The sequence below is a fragment of the Paramisgurnus dabryanus genome, chromosome 20 (assembly GCF_030506205.2).
Source record: "Paramisgurnus dabryanus chromosome 20, PD_genome_1.1, whole genome shotgun sequence".
Classification (NCBI taxonomy): domain Eukaryota; kingdom Metazoa; phylum Chordata; class Actinopteri; order Cypriniformes; family Cobitidae; genus Paramisgurnus; species Paramisgurnus dabryanus.
The window spans coordinates 9,277,645-9,293,105 of record NC_133356.1 but is presented as its reverse complement, the minus strand read 5'-3'; the positions used below and the strand labels follow the sequence as shown (position 1 = coordinate 9,293,105).

Sequence of the window (15,461 nt, the reverse complement as noted above, 5' to 3'; positions counted from 1 at the left end):
AAACGGACTATTAAATGTGATAACTTTTATTTATATTCAAGTTTGATACTAAAGATACTTTTCTGGGTACATTTTTGACACCCTGCATCCATTCTCTTCACTATAACTTCTCAGTAGATTTACAACTCTACCTTAACTCATTCCCCGCCAGCACTTTTTGTGATTTTCACAAAAGTTTCACAAAACGCCTTCCAGGAAAAAATTCTTCTATAAAAATATAAACATACAAATATATCAAATGAAAGAACAGACCCTCTGCTTTCAAACAAACAAACAAAACGGGAAAAAACTTTCATCCACTCATTCATTTGTTCTCTTTTTATAACCTCTTACATATGGGTAGGTTTCTTTAAAAAACTTTTTTTTGTTTGCACCATGGTACTTAATTCTGTGTAACTGGAACCTATTGTACACAAACGTGGTAAATTACACTGCTTGATGTTAAAAAAAATGTGTTTATTATATTTATTGGTTCCTCCTCACCCCAAATAGCTGGAAGAAATTTAAAAAAGACAAACTAAAGCTTGGGTCTTAGGTTAATTGTCATGATAATTTGTCAATGGCGGGGGAAAGAGTTAAGGGCACCTATACATGGATATCAGCTGACGTCACTCACTTGTCTTCCGCCATTTTAAGGACTTGAAGTGGTCGCAAAAGAACTAGAAGCTATGCCTTCAATATGCTGTGAGCATCAAAATCTCTATTTTAACAACACTAAGAAGGCTCAACACAACATGATATTTTGCTCGAAGTATCGCCTATGTCTCTACACGTGAACTCGAGCATTGAGAACATTGTTTGTGAACAAAGAGTTTACTAAATAGAAGGTTTTGAACAACTGACTTTGGATGATTTGGCGTCCGCTCGCCGCCTTCTTCCCAGTCAAGATGTATCGATCTCCAATTGCGACGTAAGGAGGGAGGATTGTAAAGATTGATATCTCCTAAAGCATAGTTCCATAAAAATGCACGGATAAGTTGTTGTTTTGTCGCAAGTGAAAAACAATATTGACCTTCTAGTTGAAAAAGGAGCCTCATATGAGATTCATTCATTCCCCTTCGGAAATCGATTATTTACGTCTGGCAGAGATGACAAGCGGACACCATAACAGCCAAAGTCAGTTGTACAAAACCTTTCTTTTTAGTAAACTCTGTGTACACAAACAGTGTTCTCAATGCTCGCGTTCATGTGTAGAGATCCAGGTGATACTTCGAGCAAAGTTTCATGTTGTGTCGCGCCTTCTTATGTTGTAAAATAGTGGTAGTTTGGTAGCAGGGGACAGCGGCTGGAAGAACGCATCAGGGATCGAGCAGGCATCACACCCTAACCAAGATATATTTTTATAAAGTAGCGTTTATTTTCATGACGGTCGAGATGCGACATGTTGTCTTTCGTAGCCCTTTACTGTATCCGTAAGAATCATAGACAATAAAAGATAAGAAATCCGTAAATCGTAGCAAGGTAGCCAATGCTTGTCAATAACCTACTGGTACTCGGTAGGTCCTAAAGATGGCGGCATGATGTAAAAGGTCACGTGACTGAAATCCATCTATTATGGCCTTTTTACAAGATTTAATATAAGTCTCATGTGTGCTCATGTGTCGGAGGTTTCAGCTCAAAATACTCCACAGATAATTTATTATAGCATGTTTAAAAGCACCTATTTGGGTGGGAGCAAAAACGCACTGTTTTAATGTCTGTACCTTTAAATGCAAATGAGCTACAGGCTCCTCACTTCCTTATAGAGACAGAGCACAAAGAGTCATAACCTGAAAACCACGCCCAGCTGGGGGAAATAAATCCATCCGTCCCCATTGACTTTGTATTGTATTTTTGTTATAAGCCAGAAATGACAAGGAGGCGGCCTTTCCCAATACAAAGTCAATGGAGACGGTTGGATTGTTTTTCCCCCGGTGGGCGTGGTTTTCAAATTAGCATAACTGCGCTCTGTCTCTATAAACAGACAGCGAGCGCTTTCAGTTCAAATAGATCTGATTATACAATACGTGACAATTGTATCTAGTGGACAGAGTACAACTCGCCAAGGGTGGAAACTATGGTAATGCAGGCCTGTTAGTGGGCAGGGCTTTATCAATGTGACCTCACATTGATAAGAGAATCAAAACGGCATTTCCAGCGAGACTGCTTTGGTTAAACAGGGATTAAAAAACAAGGAGCTGATGTTCCAAAGACCTTGTAAAAGTGGATTTTGCATAATAGGTGCCCTTTAAAAGTTAACAGCTTCAAACTTTAACCCGTGTACCACACTGCACAATGACTTAAGTCAGGATTTGCAGTAGTATGAAAGACTGACAGTGATGCTCGTCTTCACAAGCACCAGTAATAAAATAAATGTTGACCCTCATGTTATTGTTCAACAAAAGCTTAATAGTTCATCCCAGGGTACTTGAAGAGTTTTGAGTGAATCATTCTTAGGAGAGGGGAACCCCACAACAAACACACAGGCATAGAGAGACACGTATATGCGCACACACACACACGCACACGCACACGCATAGACATGTATGCAGAAATGCACATAGACTAACTAGGGATGTAACGATTACACATCTGCAAAGAGAAACACACACATCTGCATAGAGATGTACACATCTGCACACAGATCCTCACAGTCAGAGACACACACACATCAGCACAGAGACGCGCACACACATTTGCACACAGATCCTCACAGTCAGAAACACACACACATCAGCACAGAGACGCATACACATCTGCACACAGATACTCACAGTCAGAGACAAACACACATCTGCACAGAGATGCACACACATCCGCACAGATGCACAATTATCTGCACAGAGACACACACATTCGCACACAGCCACATACATCTCAGCACAGAGTCGCGCACACATATTTATATGTTTGCATTTGGCCGATGCTTTTATCAAAAGCAACTTACAGCACACTACAAGGTATACAGTATAGGTTTTTTATAGGTATGTGTGTTTCCTGGGTTCGAACCCATGATGTTTTACGATGCAAATGCAATGCTCTACCATTGAGCTACACAGGAACACACAACTGCACAGAGATGCGCACACACAAGGAAAATCACTTCTATTTGGTCTTTCTGTTCCATCTCCATGCTTCGTAAAAAAATTCTGAGTGTGAAAACAAAACAAAATATTAAAAATAAATCCAGCATGAATACAGTAAAATAAATACAGTATGTGCAGTATAATGAAGCCGCAAAATCAAATGAGCAGTGTTTCTATGAGACGGCTTTAATCTTTGGCTAATTTCATTTTACACTACACCACACTAAACCCTGCAGCACTATAACAGGATTTTGACTCCCGGTTTCACAGGTACTTCAGAAACACACATTCGTTGTGTAGCAGTGATACACTGTAGTGTAACTGTTGAGAAAAGCAAAACACAACACACAACACGCCGCTCTGAACTGAAGCTGTGAATAAATCTTTTCGCTCATCAAGTAGAATGGTAAATTCACCTATAATGAAACAGCTTCCGAATTTTTGATGAAAAAATATTTTAAATTAGGTGTCAAAAGCTTCATATTCAACCACTCCCCTTCAACGCAGCACTCCAAACGCACAAGCGTCCAATTACTCCCAAATGACAGCAAATTGAACAGAGAAAAGCACAAAGCCCGTCATTCCGAGGCACACATCCAGGAAACCTCATCGGAATACATATACCATTAATGAGCTTGTCCTGTCAGCACGGATCATACCGGATCTTTTGATGTGTTTATGAGGCTTTAAACAAGAGAAGGCAATCAATACACTTTTAGATACATCACACAGACGTTTTTAAGTGTAGAGATGGGAACCGTAAGGAATTATATGAATCTAATTCCGATTTCACTTTGTGTTTCCAGATCCTCAACGGTTACATTACTGATTCTTTTAGTATCTTTGGAGAAGCCCCTTCAACAGCATAGCAGCAGCAGAACAATTTCAGAGAAAATAATGCAAACAATTAATAAAAATAAACGCCATAAAAACATCATGGTTTCTAACTCTGAGTTCATGAAGTGAAGATAAAGACACGCTCATGAATTATGTAGTTAGTCTCAAATATGCAAATCCGGGTATTAGCCTAGTTTTGTTTTTGGTTATCTCTTAAATATAAACAATAGATAAGATGGACGACTCTGTGCTAAACAGGTCAGGTAACTTGTAAAGCGGTTCCAAAATGTCTACTTGACAAATAAATGAAATCCCATTGACACGACTAGTAGCAAGTAATGCCCAGTTGTGTGTTGTAGCTATTAAAGACAATGATGTTGTAAAAAAGCTTGGAGATGAACTGAGGTGAAGCATAGCGCTGTATCTAATCCTCCCATTTCCCCTAAAGGGCTAATCAGAAATCTGCTCCGACTGATCTCATCAATCTACATCTGAGCTAATTTAACAGAAAGAGTTCACCAGCAGTCTCCACGGACAACAAATCTAGGCCAAACTTTTAAGGACACGTATGGCTATGTTAATATGAGGGCTGGGGAGGTAAAAGGTTTAGCATACAAAAACAGGGAAATTTCTCTGAGCACATACAAATGAAGCACGTTGGTAAAATTTACCAACAGAGTCAGGTGTAGTACCACAGTAGCTGAAGGATCACTGCGGGACAAAATCCAATCTAACTAAATATGTAACATGTGCATAGTTAAGATTAGGGCTGCACAATTAATTGATAAATTAATGGGGATTACAATTACGGGTGAAACATTTACATAATCCCCAAAAGCCTCAATTTCACCTGGTCATTTAAGCTAATTTCTGTGTGTTTGTTTCGGCAGTATGTCTGGGCAACAAATACAGTGGTGAACGAGAGATTTTTAAATTAATAAGTTGCATGTACTTTAGCCATCCGTTTAGCCATTTGACAAGAATAATCGAAATTGCAATATTTTTCATAATATTTTTACATTTATTTATAATTGCGCAACTAGTTACGATAGATAAATAAATAGATTTTACTTTTAAAGTCAGTAAATAAAATATTTTTTTGTTGTTGACCTCTGTTGCAGACTGTAAAGCATCCTAGGTATGTGTGATATGGTGATATGTATTTTTAGGGTGAAGGGTGAAATCCCAGCCTGATCTCACAGGAATTCGTACATATTTTACGAGTTGGAAGTTAATCATGCAAAAACGTACAATTATCATAAAAAAACAACAACGAAACCCCACCCCTAACCCCAACGTCACAGGGGTCAAGGTGTATCGTACAAAAATGTTCGAATGTGGTCGTACTAATTCATACAAATTAAGGGCTCATTATAGGTGTACGTCCTGCGGCGTAGCCGCGACGGCATAGGCGACACATCGCTTTTTATATATACTTCTGCATCGTTGTCCACGTTGATGTGAAACACATATGTAGACCGCTGGTAGGCAGTATCCACACGTGTAGCAGTTCGACCATCAATGAAGAAGCAGCTTAGCAAGTTTAACCCAGAAACGAAGAACGGAAATACCTATGACACAGTTTTTTACCCGATGGGAGGGGTTCTAGTGGACCAATCACAGCGCTTGCAGTCTGCGTAGAACTGACGCACTGTTAAAAATTTGGCAGGGTGCATGTCAGGCAACGGATAATCTATGGCATAGCCCTTACGCACGACTATAAATTGGACTTTAGCCACCTCATAAAATACGTACGAATTGCAATGAGACAGCATTGTAAGTACAATATGCATCTTGTTATTTTCTACCTTTATTTTAGATAAATTATTTATTAATTCATCCACCAGGTGAGGATTGGCAAATTATTCAGAAGCCATCACGGTCATGTGACACACTCGGAAGTTAGGATTACTGGTTCTCTTGCAAAAAAGTCCATTAATTATTTCAAAACATAACCTCTGTGTTTAACAAAAGTTTATGACCCTTAAAAGTTTTGTCCAACAAGTCAATCTTTACAAATAAACACAACTTTTATGAATTTTGAAGTCAAAAATTGGCTTATTATATTTCTTGTAAATGACTTTAACTGTTATTAAACACAAACTTATATTTAGTGAAAATCCAAAAGTATATGGGAAAAATGAATGGGCTTTTTTGCGTGAGAACCAGTTTCCTTCTCACTTACGGGGTTGGACTACAACACTATGTCATCCCTGCTGCACCATTTCCAAAACCACATACTAAATTAAACAAGGCAAAAGAAAACATGAGCCAGACTACATTAAATACAAAATCACTTAATGTAACAATAAATTTATGACCCTGTCTGTGAAATCCAGACTAAAGTCGCATAATCTAATGATGAGATGATGACTCTAATGGGCATTTCATTCATTGATTTCACATTGATTTCACATTAATTTCTCATGATCTTTGACATGATCTAACTCAGTCAATATATTAAACAATACATAAACAGAATGTTCTTTACATTGCATAGGATGATATGTTTATGTATAAAACAGTCAATCACAAAAAATGACTTTAGCTGAGTTTTTACAGACTGGGTCACATATGGTTTCAATTAACACAGCTGTCGAGAGAATAAGAGAGATGTTTTAATCTAAAAGTGACAAATCATTATTCAACTCATGTTTGCATATTTTTGCGTCTTTGCCTTTCATGGGAATATCAACACATTGAATGCTTTTGTACAACAAAAATGTCTGACATACTTGATCTCCAATATAAACTCCTGAGTCCTGAAGTAAAACCAGCTGACAGACACTGCTGCACGGTAAAGGCTATGTTTTCCATTGTTCTAACAGCAAATGTTTAAAAAAGATGTGAAATATTCATTGCCATCTGTGTCTCTAGCTAGTTTTTGGATTTTTAAAGAATCCATAAGTTTGAGACTTTGCCACAGACAAAAGCCTCGGTTTAAATACTGTTAGAACCATATCAAGGAAGCAGACAGCACACCTCACTGTTTCATCTGTATCTGCCCAGTTTAGCATTATTATAAAAGAGAAGAACAAACCTCAGCTGAGGGAGCTTTGACACATCTGGCCTGCGGGCGCCGCACGAGTTACACATCGCCTGCAGCAAACAGTTTCAAAGCCCATGACAAAAATCTCCTCAAGTCATGGCATCCCAACCCTGTGGTGATCCTTCTAGAAACCTCTAGTCTGACAGGTGCACCTTTGATTCTTTTTACTATTATTTATTTCTGTTATTTAAAAGTTTTTTTAAAAAGATAAATTATGCATATTGAGATTTTAAGTACCAGAATGCAAACACAATATTGATTGGTGGTGTTTGTTAAGACAAACTTCAATATTACTGCTGATACCCAGGGTTAAATATATGAATAGACCCTCAGTTGCAAGTATTAAACTTTGCCGTGTAATGTCCCACACAGTGTGTAATTTGTTTGTGTCTTGTTGAGGAGAGAGGCTATTACTTCAAGTGATTAAATTTAGGAGGATAAAATATCCCTCAGGTTTACATTGAAGAAGAGAACACAATAAGACTCGAGTCACTAGGCAACCATCCGCATCAAGTTAGTAATCGCATGATAATGTCATTACTGTATTAAAGAAATGATGAGGAGACTTGCATACTACATTACAGTGTTGAGAATTTACTGGAAATGGTCACATTATGGCAAAATTTTTAAATATATTATTCATAGGGATGCACCGATACCGGTATTAGTATCGGGCCCGATGCCAAGCTCATGTACTTGTACTCATACTCATAAAAATACCCCGATACCAAAGACCGATACCTTACGTGATAAACTTTATGACACTTTATGACAAATTTGATTGACTTGTTGTCTGTGATTTCTTTAGCACTTTGTGACAGGCAGGTAAAAATTACATGCATTACGTCATTGGTTTTGCCCTTGGAGGTTATTGGACACTGTGAAATTTTGTGATGATAAGCCAGGGCTCGAAATTGCGACTATTTTGGTCGCATATGCGACCGAAAGTTAATCTGTGCGACCTTAAAATATATTTGGGAGCATTTGTGCGACTGCCCATTTTGTTGTGTGGTGTGACTTGATTTAGATTGTGATGCTGCGTGCTGCTGTCCCAGGTTCAGTGTTCTCTCCAACGTTACATAACCAATCAAATTTCACCATTAAGTTCTTACGTTTAATGAAGACCGCAGATTGGCTAATATGAGCGTCAGTCATTCCTTGTTGCCGTGCTACGTTGGTACGTGAAGCACGAAAATGTGAAAGACGAACCGCGAGCATGACGAGAATGAGCCGATTACAGCCAATGTTACTACTGTAATTAATGACGACGATCCGGATTCAAATGCGACTCCACCACCGGAAAATAAGACTTGACGTTAAACCTTTCGGAGAGAGTGGCTTAAAGATTACGAGTGTCTCCGCTATGAGAATGGCTCAATGTAACTCACTGTGTTTACTGTAAATCCTGTAAAACGGCGTTGTGGCGGAATCAAAACATTTTAAGTGCCAGACCTTGCTTAAACATGGCGAAAGTGCCAAAAACACAAGTAGTGTCATGACAAATGTGTTCATTATTGATGGAGACACCGACCTGTCTGTCAATAGTGTTTAATAGTGTATGTGCGCATGCGCTGGTGAATGGACATCTGACAAACATCCTTGTGGTCCACGTTGATGTGGAACACGACAATGATGGTATGTTTTTATAGTATTTTTTAAAACATTGCCTATTTAGTAATAATAGCATCCTGGTTAATGCAGTTATCAATACCAATATATATATATATATATATATATATATATATATATATATATATATATATATATATATATATATATATTAGCCTTCTATATTAAGGTCACTTTTGTAATGTCCCAGTTAATCAGTGTTTTACGTGTTTGCTAGATTTTCTATTGTAATCTTAATCATGTTACCTGTAATTGTTAAATTATTATTGCTATACTATTTCAACAGCATTTGGGTATTAATTTTGGAATCTATGCAGCAAAAAATAAAATAAAATAAATAGAAGACCAAATTTTAAATGCTGGCCATGGTGGCGTTTTATTTTTAATAAAATAAATCTATTAACATATACATTGTAGTTTTGGTGCCTTTTAATTTTTGGATGGATGCGCCTAAATTTTTGCTGGTGCTCCTAACTCTTTAAAGTTGGGAGCACCAGTGCTACCAAATAAAAAAGTTAATTTTGAGCCCTGTAAGCACATAAGAACGATTAGTTTTTTCCTAATATAAGTTGACGTTGTTAAAAATAAGTGCCAATATGTCTCATTGTGTGAAAAAAAAAAAACAGTACAACAACCATCGGTATCTGTATTGGCGAGTACCAATATATATATAAAAAATTAGGGATGCACCGAATATTCGGCCACCGGAAATTTTCGGCCGAAAATGGCCCAAAAGAGCATTTTCGGCCGAAAGACTTTTATCACCGAAACAATACGGCCGAAATGTTGTGATGATGCAAACAGAAACCGCGACCTGCACGTGCTTGTCTGAAGCAACATGTATGCGGCGTGGATGTATTTAACCGCAAAAAGGCGCTAAAGGACGCACAGAGGCACATGCGGTTGTGTCCGGTCCAGACGTGATCATCACAGTGAGTACGCCCTTCAAAGATCAGAACTCTTGATGTGTAAACTTTAGAGAGAGTCGCGCAAATGTGTCTCATACTGTATAGTCCATTAACATACATGTGCCGAATAAAGCAATGAAAAACAACGTAACGTTTTTATGCTGCGCTGTTTGGGATTTGCCTTCGTTCTCTGTGTGCGCGCGCGTTTAAGTGCCCTAAATAGTGCACACACGAGTGAGACGCAAACAAGCGAACTTAAAATCTTTCTGTTATTGACAGGGCACATATAAACAAAATTATCTCCAAAGTATTCTTTTTCTAATAAAAACATTTGTTTATGTCTTAAGTGTATGTATAGATTACAGTCATAAACCAGTCTCTGCTTATTTAAAGAAACAGTAACCTCAATTAACCTACTTAAGTCTAACAAAGAGACAAATAGCTCTAAAAATAATAATATATTTAATTTATAAAATAAAGACAGTGTTATGACTCATTTAATTCGATTTCTGTACCTAATGCTAATGTAAGCCCTTATTAATGTGCAGCTTTGTTCTTTTTTATAAATGTTTGTAATTTCTTTATTTGTTATTAGATTTTCCCCACCCCCTTTTTGCTGATCTGAAAAATAATCCGATCCGTGCCTCAAAAACTGTAATGTGATCTGAACCGTGAGTTTTGTGATCTGTCACACACCCCTAGTAAAGTTAGTACACAGTGATAGCCATAAATAGATTTGTACTAATAATTGGCATAATAATTTATTTCGGTGTTTCGGTTTCGGTTTTTCGGCCTTGGTTTCCTCATTTTCGGTTTTCGGTTTCAGCCAAGAATTTTCATTTCGGTGCATCCCTATAAAAAATATCAGTACTCGTCTTCAATCCTTAAAAAGTGGTACCAGTGCATCCATAATTATTCATTATTTTCTCTTTAAAACTTAACACAGACCTTCACACTCTTTGATAACAACCAAAAAGAGTTGAGAGAGAGACAAGATTCATGGCCAACACTTTAAACATCTGGACTCCAACCTATCAACCGTCTGGTTCTGCAACAACTGTACACTTTAACTGAATCAGGATTATATTAGCACACATTAAATCTGGCACACATTATAGGCAAGCGGGACGGTGATGCTATCATGATAGCTCAGGGACCTCCTGAAGGGAAAGATGCCTGGCTTTTCTTTCCAAAAAAAAGAGCTGAATACATTTACATGCTTTAAAACGAGCCATTTTCCTCCTTTAATTCATCGAACACAATCTCATCAAATATTAATATCACTCTTGAGTTGTCTCTTACGAAATGGAAGAGAAAATGAGGGCCGTTTATGATGAAATAAAACAACTAACTAAACATGCCATTACTCTATCACATTATTATCTGATCTTATCAAGGACACAATTGGACTCTCCCAGTAACGTCTTACAAAATTATGTTCGTTGCCGTTTCCAATTCCAGGTTACACTTTTATCAAACCAGTAAATTTCATTCTGTAATTAGACAATTAGTGGTTGTAATCTCAACACTTTTAAGCTATTAAACGAACGGCTCGGTTTTTAACGCTGCCAGACTCTTTTTCCTCTTTCATCAATTCTCGCACACTTTCTTTCTCTATAGCGAGTAAACAAACAGACGAAATGCCATTTGGTTGCCTACAAATCTGTGAAGCATTCTGCAGCACTCAGTGAAGTATAAAAATAATTGAGAAGTTCACTCCATCCATATTTCTCCTCCTTTCCTCTGTCGCTACGCTTGAACGTTCAGTCTGTCGCTTTGGCCCACAGACTCGAGTTTTGGCACGGCACACAGTAATTTATGTTTAAGTGACACTTTTTTTTTACTGATGGTTCGATATAACCAATGTAGCGAACCATAACCCCCGTACAAACAATTTAGCACATCTTTAACTACAGAATAGTCTTTATCTTCTCAACGGTCTCGTTTACTAAAAATCGGCAGCTGTCCACGAGCCCCTACTTTGAAAAGCAGCCATGTTTGATTTGCTTTTGCCAAAGTACTGCAGCATTTCTATGGCATTCGTGTGGCGCGTGCCAGCAGCGCACATTAAGTATTTAGTCAGAAACATTTCGCCACTCACGTGTGCCGATGACACAAATGTCTTATTTTTTTAATGGCTACCCTTGAGAGATAGATTAAAGCCCTTATCTAGAAAAAAAGGTCACTTGTGTGACAGCCGTAAGTCTTTTTATTTACTACACACAGAATGAGGTTTAGACAGAAGCGACCATATGATTACAGTAGCATTACTGTCAGTGAGGAGGCCTGATGAAAATCTCTGGTGCACAGACGAAGCTCAACCGAGACTTTTGCACTTAATTGAAAAACCTGCTTCGGGAAAATTGCATCTTTCCCAAGACGAGCCAAAGGGATTCCAAAAATAAACAGTCGCTCATGCTTTTAATTAAAGGTGAATCAGGTGGCCTGTGGCAAAAAAGCTCTAAACAAACTCCAAACAAATCAGCCATTCTTAAACAAACAGCTCAATGAAAGACGACAGCAGGTCTCAGTACACTATAAGATTGTGGTCTATTGACAGATTGTCCATATTATCGTTTTTTCGATAAATCCCGCCAATAACGGTTAAACTTCATCTCAGCTGATCTAATCTGGTCGGACTTGAACAATGAATCAGGTCTAAAGTGAATGCAACTGCAAATGAAAATTGATGTAGTGCCTACTGCCTCTACCTGTCTGATGAATGGACAAGTAAACAATCGAATAGGTATAGAAGCGTTGATGTCTGGTGAAAGACCGACGCTGAAATACTGTGTCTGCTTGTTCCCGTTTGCCTGTCAGACCTTAAATAGCAGCATGACACAAAGAGCCACAACAATCCAGGTTTCAATTACAAACTGATGAATTCCTGAGACACCGGTAAAGAGAATTAGACAAGAAATAACCTTCTAAAAATAACTGCTTTACTGAATGTCAGATTGAATACTATGCTCTACCATCTATTTTCAAGACATTTATGGTATCAAATGGTTTGCTCAAGGGACCATTTGCGAATCACAAGCATTCTGTATAAACCGAATTCATGTTATGTTTTTACTTCCCGTACAATTTGCTGAACTGGCACGCAGGAAATTGCTTGCTGAATCTTCCCAAGGCAGATGCTGTAACATCACTAGATAAAAACAAATACTGAACATGCACGCATAAATGAGAATCCCCAAAGGTCCAAGAGTCTCATTTATGGACAATAAGGAAAATGTAAACCCTAAACTATACAAGTAAGAGTTGAGTTCAGTCTATATTTATAAAAACAGTGAGGTGATGCTCTATTGATGGATTGACAGTAAATATTTTATGTTAATGATATGCTTATTACTTATTATATGCAAATGTATTACTAATTATATTTTTAAAAGAAACAAGTTAGTCTGCTTTAATATAAGATTAATAACATATTATTTAGAATCTCTGAATTACCCTGCAAATACAATAATACATGAATTTGACATAGATCAGTAATATTACCATCGGATATCATATTTGTACCATGGTACCAGCAGTCTTAACATACAATAATCGTGGAAAGCAATAAATTACAGCATGAAATGCGATAGATCAGCTATTTTAACATGGTAATGCTGCGTTTTGCACTGTAACACTACAGTAGGATACAGTAATATTAATTTAAGGATATCAATACATTGTTTAAATGATTCTGTAGATATTAAGTCTATAAGTACCACTTTATTCCTGTCAGATACCATTACTGTACACAACACCGTACTTTCAACAGACTCGTCTTAACCTAAAACAAAACTGACAAATATATCAAGTGACAAACACGGTTAATAATCATTATCAAGCACGGTTTCCGCAGGTGCGCGTGTGTTGTACGCACCTGTGTTTCCTCGCGAGCGCTCCATCGCCCCGCGTCCCGTCCGTCGCTCGCGCACATCAGGACCCAGGACCGATAGGACCGGGTTTCTCGCACTCGCGTGTCCTCTCGAGCAGTTGAACTCACTCGTTAATTCATTCACTCATTCGTTCATTCATTCAGTCAGTCGCGAGGAAACAAACAGTGCCGCTTCTTCTCCACACGCGCTGAGCGCTACAATGATCACCACACAGACAGGAGCTGACTGAGTTCAGCGCGAGCGTGCGACCGTGCGTGCGCGCGCGCGTGGAGGAGGAGCTAAACTATTAAACATAAACTATTAAATGACTGTCCAGTAAAACACATATTTAAATGAACAATACGATTGGTGTAATGAAAATCTTTAATCTAATATCTGAGTAAAAGTGATAGCTGAAACTAAAACGTGCCTGACGCAGCTGAAAACCTTTTAAATTCTACAAAGAACTTATTTATTCTGTTTCTTCTGTAAAGTATCTATTTATGATCCATTTTGTTAAATGTTTTATAAAAATGCAGTGGTGTCAAAAGTATTCATATTCATTACTCAAGTAGAAGTATAGATACTAGGGTTAAAAAAGACTTTTGTAGAAGTTGAAGTATCAACTCAAGCTTTTTACTCAAGTAAAAGTGAAAAAGTACTGGTTTCAAAACTACTTAAAGTATAAAAGTAAAAGTAATGTAAGGAAAAAATTTTATTACGGAAAAAAGCCTAGGCCGCACCACAGGGGCCTTTTGTGCACTACCCTATCTCCTCTAAAACATGTTTCTAAAGGCCATAATAACTATAGTGTTATATTAAAAATGTTAATGTTAAACAATTTGGGATGCACTAGGGCCAGGAGTAGGCAACATCAGTCCTGGAGTGCCGATGTCCTGCAGATTTTAGCTCCAACCCTTATAAAACCTTGGCTACCTGTAGTTTCAGGTGACTTTATAGACCTTTATTAGTTTGTTCAGGTCTGCTTGTTTAGACCTGGATCTAAACACTGCAGGACATCGGCACTCCATGTTGCCTACCCCTGCACTAGACTATCTGTTTCAACCACATACGGTACATGCCCATTAAAAATGAACGCATTTCAATACAATGCGAACAAATACATTAAAGCAGTGGTTCTCAAACGGGGGGCCGCGAGATGGTGCCAGGGGCCACAGTTTTATAATATTTTATGAAATACATTACTTTATTATAAATTCTGTGTAATTAAACCTCAAAAAATAAGGCTACTAAACAAAAGCAATACATTGTATAATTTAATATGTTTTGTTTAATTCAAATTGAAAGTTTTAGAATGTTTATGTCATACATTTTCTTTGGGGGGTCGTGAAGGAATCCACTGTACATAAGGGAGGCGCGAAAAAAAAAGGTTTGATAACCACTGCATTAAAGAACCACATATGTGTACTACTGAGCATTAACATGTGTTCCATAGAGAGGAAGATATGATGACTAGTTGCCTATAAATATTGTAATGGTGCAAAAAGTCAAACTTCAGAGCAGGGCCGCTGCTGGCAAAACTTCTACAGTGGTGCCCTCTTTAGTTAAAAAACAACAAAATCTCACACAACTATAGTATGTGTGAGAATAGAAATATGCTATTGTTCTCATTTATAATTGTATTTTGGCAGCAACACAAACTACAAATATGCAATAATATATATTAGAGCCTATATTCCTGTATCTGTACTTGTGTAGCTAATGGACTTTAGTATACTTTACTTTAGTCAGTATAAATCCAAGCAATTAAGGAGAATTACTAAATGTCTTTCTTGTAAGTAAATTCAAAAAGTCAGGTTTAAGGAAACAACTGTCTATTAACAAAAGCAAAAGTTGGTATGTATGGTTATGTGTTTGATTTATTTAACACTCAAGCATTCAGCTAAGTAGGTTTTGTTAATGCAAATAAAATTTAGGGTAGTTATAAGCATATACAAAACAACAATGTCTTTAGCATAGATATCTTTGCCATGCTTCAAAACGCAACGCAGCACAATGTCATTTAAGTTGAACAACTGAAGTTATATGATATAAATTGGTATTGTTACACTATTTAAATCACACAGATGAGTTGGTGTCA

General features: G+C 37.5%; 1 protein-coding gene across 1 annotated transcript in view; it reads right to left on the bottom strand.

The window, feature by feature from the left end:
• The window catches only part of hs3st1l1 (heparan sulfate (glucosamine) 3-O-sulfotransferase 1-like1), a 52,040-nt gene extending 38,429 nt beyond the window's left edge, over positions 1 to 13,611 (bottom strand). Inside the window, exon 1 of the mRNA XM_065297507.1 lies at positions 13,366 to 13,611. The gene's annotated coding sequence lies outside the window, so the exon portion shown is untranslated. The remainder of the gene's footprint in view (positions 1 to 13,365) is intronic.
• Positions 13,612 to 15,461: the final 1,850 nt, after the last annotated feature.